The sequence below is a fragment of the Gorilla gorilla genome, chromosome 18, assembly GCF_029281585.2.
Source record: "Gorilla gorilla gorilla isolate KB3781 chromosome 18, NHGRI_mGorGor1-v2.1_pri, whole genome shotgun sequence".
NCBI classification, from domain to species: Eukaryota; Metazoa; Chordata; class Mammalia; order Primates; family Hominidae; genus Gorilla; species Gorilla gorilla.
In genome coordinates this window covers 4,633,319-4,641,191 of record NC_073242.2, presented here as the reverse complement: position 1 = coordinate 4,641,191, position 7,873 = coordinate 4,633,319, and positions in this window count along the sequence as shown.

Below are 7,873 nucleotides of genomic sequence, written 5' to 3'. Positions count from 1 at the left end.
GTCTCTCTGGACAGCCTCCTGGGGCACCCCACACGCTCCCCCCACCATGGGCAAGGCTGGAGCCACCTTCCCTGAATCAATACTGACCCAGGCCCAGGAGTGGGGCTGGGGCTGGGGCCGTGCTTGCTGGTCACTCCTGTGCCTGCCGTGCTCCGGGCTTGGAGACGCATGTGAAGGGTGGGAAATCGCCTGGGCCTCCTCACAGGGCGCTCATGTTCACCTTGGGAAAAATAACAGGTTTTGGTTTTGTTTTCTTTTTCTTTTTCTTAACCACAAAACACTCATCAATGGTTCTGAGGGGCCAGGAAACCTCAGGACTGAGTGTTGTCAGGAAATTGAGCTCCCGGGGCCACACGCGGGGCCGGCACGAGCCAGGGCGGCACATTCCAGAAGGCTGCTCCATCAGTGCCACCCACTGCCCTATGTGCTTCATGCCCAGGGGGTCCACACAGGGCAGCAGAGGGTCCTCGGGCCAGGACAGTGGACGACCTCGGGGGGTAGAGCCCTCCAGACCCCTGAGGGACCCTCGGGCTGGTCCCTCTGTGCCTGCCGTGGACCTTGCCTCCTCCTCTAAGGACAGCAGCCTGTGGGGTCGCAGCCCCCGTGTCCCTCCTCTAAGGACAGCAGCCTGTGGGGTCGCAGCCCCCCGTGTCCCTCCTCCAAGGACAGCAGCCTGTGGGGTCGCAGCCCCCCGTGTCCCTCCTCTAAGGGCAGCAGCCTGTGGGGTCACAGCCCCCGTGTCCCTCCTCTAAGGACAGCAGCCTGTGGGGTCACAGCCCCCCGTGTCCCTCCTCTAAGGACAGCAGCCTGTGGGGTCACAGCCCCCGTGTCCCTCCTCTAAGGACAGCAGCCTGTGGGGTCACAGCCCCCCGTGTCCCTCCTTTAAGGACAGCAGCCTGTGGGGTCGCAGCCCCCGTGTTCCTCCTCTAAGGCTTCAACCAGTGCACCTTGGGGGCCCGAGTTCAGCCCAGGTCAGATTCCGCCTCTGATGGGCCCTGGCTCGTGAGGCCTGATGCCGCCGCGACCGCGTGCCGACGGCTTTCCAGGGCGTCCCCTTGTGCCGTGTCCAGGCTGCCGTCAGAGGAGTGCAGGGCATGAGGGGCTCTGGGCTTTTCCCAGGAAAGCAGCTGGCAGCCATCCACCCCTTCCCAGGACCACCACCGGGCTCCTGGCCAGCAGGACCTGCGCAGGCCTCTTCCGTCAGAGCAGCACTTTCCACAAAGCCTGGACACTGTCTGGCGTGGGGCTATGGGGCTTCGTGGGGCTGTGGGGCCGCATGCTGTGTGCAGGAGTGGGTGTGAGCGAGGCCTGTGAGGGGGCTGTGGCAGCAGGTGGGGCCCGGCCGCGTGAGTGCAGGGTCTCTGGACCCCGCACGGTTCCTCATTTGAAGCTCAGTCCCTGGACACGGCCACTCCATGGGGCTGCCAGGATGCCCCCTCAGAGCACGGCCATGGTGCTGGAGGGTGGGGACCCCTCCTGTGGCCTCTATAGCTCCCTCTCCACGCAGCACCCCCCTCCCCATCACTCCATGCCAGCTGCAGGAAAGGCCCCCGGGTCTCTCAACCCACACCTTGGCCCAGCCCTGGCTCCAGGATCCCACCCCAGGGGCCCACTCTGCCACGGGACTTTCGTTTTTCCAAACTTAGAGCCGCCCCTGGCCAGCGGGGGCCGAGCCTGTGTCCACTGCTTGGCAGAGGAAATGTCTGCACTTCAGGCCTGTCCCATGCCCTGGATGAACACCAGCCCCTGGGCACTGCCCTCCGCCGTGGGAGGCCACTGTGGTCTTGAGGCTTCTGGGGAAAGGTCAGGCTTGTCTTTAAGCGACGCGATGCCGGTGGCCTGGATGAGTCACCCCCGAACGTGAGTCATCTCAGCTGCTGGGAATCTTCCAATTGTTTGATTGAGGTGAGATCCACATAGCGTAGAATTAGCCGTTCACAGCATGGGGTGCTGTGGCATCCAGCGGGGCCGCAGTATCTTGCAGCCACCTCCCCACGCCCTGCATGTCGTTCTGGGGCAATTTCATCCGGAAGGAAACCCCTCGCCCCTCGGCCGTCCCCCCAGTCCAGCACTTGCATCTGCGGACCTCCCTTTCCAGCATTTCCGCAGATGGAATCGCAGGTGGCCTCTCAGGCCTGGCCTCTTCCGCTCGGCGTGTGTCGAGTCCTTCCCTGCGGTGGCTGAGCCGAGGCCTGCCCTTTTCATGGCTCACATTCCGCTGTATGGATGAGCCACGTCCGTGGGTCCCTTCACCCGAGGAGGGACATCCGGGCTGCAGCAGGTGCACAGGTGCGGGTCCCTTCACCCGGGGAGGGACATCGGGGCTGCGGCAGGTGCACAGGTGCGGGTCCCTTCACCGGGGAGGGACATCGGACTGCGGTTGCACAGGTGCACAGGTGTGGGGTGCCACAGACCCACGGTCTTGCTTGGTTTACCTGTATGAGCCCTCAGGTCACCACCAGGAATCCACCGTCTCTCCCCTCCAAAGATTCAATGGAGCCTCAGGGAGCCCAGAAGGGGGCTGGGCCTCCCTCCTGCCACATCTCCAGCTCCAAGGGACCCTGAACTATGCCCAGGTGACAGGGCCCTCAGAGCAAGGGACTGTCCACCACGTGGCTCACTGCCAAGAGCTCCCGGAGGTGCCAGCATTCCGCTGGGCCAGGAGGGCAGCAGCGGCGGATCTGAGCTACAGTTTGGATGGACCCCTCAGGCGGCAGAAGCCCCTCGGAGGCCCAGGGGAGAACTCCACGCCCCCACCCCTGGGGCTCCCTGGAAAGGCACCGAAGGGAAAAATGTTCCTGAAAAACTAAACAAGTGAATTCAGAAGCTCAGGCGTCAGAGCTGGGGCCCCATGACAGGCCAGGGACAGCCATCGGCCCCTCCGTGGACACCCAGGGTTCCCTGGAGGAGAAATCATACGGGGCAGGTGGTGAGAACATGAACTTCACCTCCACAGTGGCTTCCTCACAGGGCGATGCGACGCTTGGATGAGGTGACGCGGCATGTTTCAGGCTGAACAGTGGCCACAGCTGACCCTGGGAATCTGTGACTCTGGCGTGATTGGGAAATGGAGTCTCTGCAGATGTAATTGATCAAAAGATCTTGCAGTGGGGTCATCCTGGGTTATCTGGGTGGGACCTAAATCCAGCGAGGAGTGTCCTCATAGAAGCAGAGGAGGAGACAGACGTGCAGAGGAGATGGCCACGTGAAGCCGGGGCAGAGGTTGGAGCAATGTGGCCACAAGCCAAGGGACACCTGGAGCCACCAGGAGCTGGAATAGGCAGGAAGGATCTTCCCCTGGAGCCTCATTGGGGAGCGTGGCCCTGCCCAAGCCTTGATCTCAGACTTTTGGCCTCCAGAACTGTGAGAGGACAGGTTTGTTTTCTAAACCACTCGGCTCATGGCACTTTACTTGGGCAGCCATGTGGCACTGCCACACCCCCGCAGCCAGGCCCTCAGCTCCAGGCATCTGGAGCTGCCTACCCCACGGTAAATGCTGAGCTGAGGAGGCATCTCCAAGCCACCTGGGCCCCAGGTCTGGGAGGCCCTCAGCACTCCAGCCAGGTGCTCATAGCTGCCGTGTCCCGGGAGCACTGAGGCAGGCCCCTACCCCACTGAATGGGAGGGGCAGCACCTCCAGACCCGAAAGGTCAGCGCCTGGGGAGCTGAACAGGGGACACCCACCGTCCACACGTCTGCCTGGGACTCTCCTGGCTTTAGCCCTGAACATCCCTCAGCTTGGGGACCCCTGGGCCTAACCCCAACAGGCTGATCCTCAAGTGGATACTCCCCAACCTCCAGGCTTCACTTCACAGCCCCCACTGTGGGGGAGCTCCTCACACCCAGCAGTTTTTCCTAGAGGCGCCACTGGGCAGCCTGCACGTCGGGGCCCAGGATGCCATGGCCAGCAGTGGTTGGGATTTCACGGACTTTAGACAGCTGCGGGTGTCAGGGTCCCCGGGGCTTTTCCCGGCCGCCCCCCCCGCCAAATGGAGCCATCAGCTCCCTCTCCCCAGTCATGGAGACCGCACTGCTGTCCTTCCTTCCAGGCCAGGAGCAGCCCCCGCCACGTGATGAGCTGGGACGTGTGTCCACCCCCGTGAAACCTGCTCTGCACGGCCTGGTCTTCAGGAGAGGAGCAGCCCAGATGGGCTGAGTGAGGAGCCCAGGGCCCACAGCCACTGCACAGAGCCGGGGGCACCTGTTCCCCGCACCCCTGCTCTGCTTGCCCTCCCACACCCCCAACCCGGCTTCCCACCGACTTTCCTGCTGGCATTCCAGGGAAAATCAAATCTCCTGGGGAGAAACGGCATCTGTGTCCAAATGAGCTTTCTGAATCCAGGTGCAAATGGTTTGGGGAGCTCCAGGAGCAAAAATACGGTTTCAATTTTCCAAAGCAGGCCGAGATCCCCGAGTTTAACCCACATGGCCGAGAAGCGAGGTTCCCACCCAGACCCAGGTCATCACCCAGCCGAGGCCACGGGGAGTGCGCTGTGCACATGGCATCGCCAGGGCCTGGGGCTCCTGGCTGGAGGTCAGGGAACTGGGATCCCTGTCCCCGGTCCCATGGCCGACAGCACTTCTTCCTCTGGCCGCGGCTGGAGAACCAGCTGTCCGGGCCACTTATCAAGGTCACTAAGAAACTTGGGCAGGAGAAGGAATTCATCCCAAACTCAGGAACCTACCTGGGGTCAGAAGACACTGCGCTCAGTGACCTCCCAACCGGTACTTCACAGGGACGGGACGCGGCCCTCACAGGAGGCGGCAGGTGCAGCCTCAGCTCTGCAGCTACTGGCCCCACCTCAGTGTTGTCTAAGGTTAATGGAGTCCCAGCCTTGTGCATCTTGATTTGAGGGCCCTGAGCCTGCGGGCAACAGGGAGGGCCAGGGAAGCACCAGTGGGTGTGCCAAAGTGTGGGCACCCCCATGGGGCAAATGCCCTGCCACCCTCCCAGGCCAAGCTCTCAGAAGCCCCAGGGAGCCCACAGTGCCCGGACCTGCCTGGCCCCTGCTGGCTGAGCTGTCCCGGAAGAGCCTCCCTGCTCTTGGGAATCCCTGCAGGTCCACAGAACCCTACCCCACATCGGCCTCTGACTGCTGGCTCATGACTGCTGGCTCCAGCAGCTCGAGGGGACCTGTCCTGAGCTCAGCCCAGGGGCCACGACATGACTAGTGCGTCTCCAGACTCTGGCCCAAAGTCCAGCCTCCATCCACCCCTCAGTGGCTTGAAGCAGCTCAGCTGGTCATGGGGGCTGGTGAGCAGTTCCGTGTGCCTGGTATGAGGCACCAGGGTCAGTTGTGACCTCACGGAGGAACAGCCTGGGGATGGGGAAACTGGGACCCACGCAGTCCCACCCCTCACAGTGATTACTGACGGTGACCATGGCCTTGAAGGAGACCATCAGAGGGTTCCGTCTGGGCCAGTTTAGGAGGGCTTCCAGGAGGAGGCAGCATGTGAGCCGAGAGAGGCATGGGCAGGAGAGGCAGGTTCAGGGCCAAGGACACTCCAGGGCCCAGGGTAGTGGACACCACTCTCCCTCCTCCCAGGAAAAGAAATGTCCCCTTCAGGCAGCAGTTTCTAGAAAGATCTGGGTGGAGCCGGCAGGGACCACCAGAAGCTGCTCCACCAGGAGCTGCCCCACCTGGGGTCCCTCCACCTGTCCTCCACCACATGCCAGGGGCAGACACGTGATCCGACTCGGTTCCCATCCGGCCCCTCGGGAACCAGCGAATGCCCGTGCCGGCTTGCTCCGTGGAACCAGCTGGCTTTCCCTCTTTCCCCCTTCCTCTTTCTTTCTGAAATCTGGATGCAGTTTGCTGCGTGGCCTCCCTCCTCAGTCCTGGCCAGGTGGTTCACCCGGGCTCCTATGCCACCTGTCAGTTTCCTCCCTGCCTGCTTCCCCACCGGCACCAGCTGCCCAGGCCTCCAGGCCTTCCCGCCATCCACCTTAGAGAGAAGAACCTCCTTGGGCCTTGGAGAACCCCCACGCTGGGTGTGCTTGGCCATCCGCACAAACGGGCTGGGCCGGGGCCCTCACGCTGCTGCTCGCTGGATTCCTTCTGCCCTGTACCTACCCAGGAGGCAGTCCCCAAATCTAGTTCACTGCTTCCAACTGCTCCCACTGTGTGGCACCTGGTGTGCACCTCCTGCCTGCTCCAGAGCTCCCAGGGCCTCCTGTGGGCACCGAGGGCACCTATGCCCTTCCCCTTTTCCCCCCATGGGTCCTGCGAGGCTGGCATCACTGCAGGTGAGGACCTGCCAGGGTCGTGGCCTGGAACCCTGATCTGGAGGCTGAGCCCTGTCCAGGGGTTCTTGACTTGGGCCCAGCACTGCCCTGGCACCCAGCAGCCTTCATGCCTCCTGTGGGCCTCTCCAGCTGGCTCTGGGCGCCACCTGCCTGGTTCCAGCCACAGGCTCCTCTCCTGCTGTCTGTCCCGCTGCCCTCTGACACGCCATGCAGGGGGCCCAGGGCGCCCGTTTCCCAGGCACAGTAACGGTGTCTCAGCCAGTTCCTGGCAGGCCTGGCCTGAGCCAGCCAGCAGGGACCACCAGGAGCTGCCCCACCCAGGGTCCCTCCACCCATCCGACTCGAAGCAGAGCCCCTTCTCCCACCGCATTTTCAGAGCTTAGGCTGGGGGGTCGGGGGTGGGTTTTGCAGACATGAGCTTCACAGATTTAAAATAAAGGAGGATTCGGGTGGGGACTCTCTGGGGGCTTCCTGCAAACCAGCCCCCGCACAGGCTGTTTGGTAACCGAGGGCACCGCGGCAGCGAGGCAGGAACGGTCCGCGCCCACACGCCGGATCTACCGCACCCGCTGCCACCCACAGTCCTCTGGCGAGCTCTCAGATGGGAGGAACAGGTGACAGGGAGCCCTCCCCAGGGGAGCCGCGCCCCGAACCTCACAGGCGGGCGTGTGGAGCGGGAGGCGGGGGTGGGGTGAGGCCTCCAGACCCCATGGAAGATTGAAATGTCATCTGTCTCGTTTTCAAAGGAAGCTCAGCGGGCTCCATCCCCGCCTTGCGAGAAGATGACTTTTCTGCCAGATGGGAGGGGACGCCCACCTCCGCCACGCCAGCTTCTGTCTTCCTCCCGGTGACGGCACCACAGCTCCCCCGACACCGTGTACATTCCTGAAGTGGTGAGGCCCGGGGACGGCCTGTGACCTGCCTCCTTCCCGGGAGGGGAGCTGGGCGGGTATTTAATGAAAGGAAATGCTCCAGCCGGCTGCTTCCTGCTCAGGTTGCCCAGCCTCCCTGCAGCTCCTGCCGCCGGCAACCTCCCGCGCTGGACACCGTGGAGGAGGCGGGCAGGCTCAGCACCCAGGGCCCCTGCAGGCACCGGCAGCTCTCAGAGATGCCTGGTCACTGGAAGTGCTTATAGGACTGGGCCTGGGCGGCCATCTGTTCCTGCAGACCCTCCCTCGGGGGCCCAGGGAGAAGCAGGGGCTGCTCTGAGCCACAGACCTTCCTCTTCCCTAAGACGCCTGAGGATGCTTCCCTGAAGGGGCCAGTGTGGGATGGGGGGCTGACAGGGCACAGGAGATGCTGCCCGGGCGTGTCCAGTGGGGAGATAGAGCTCTGGGGGTCTGCACCCAAGAGCCTCCTCCCATTCAGAGACACAGCACGCTCCCTTCTCCTCCCCGAGAGGGAGGAAGCCCCATGCAGGGGTAGAGGTTTGGGTGTGGCCCCAGGCGTGCTGCGGCCTTGGCAGGGCAGCAGACCCTGGCCCCGTCCCCACCACTCCTCTTCCTGGTCTTGGGCCCCGGCTGTGAGGGGCGGACTGTGGGTAAATCACCAAGAAGTGGAGTCAGGGTCCCTCTTCTGTTAAATGGGGTGAAAACTCGCACCAGCCCCATGAGCTCTCCAGGCCTT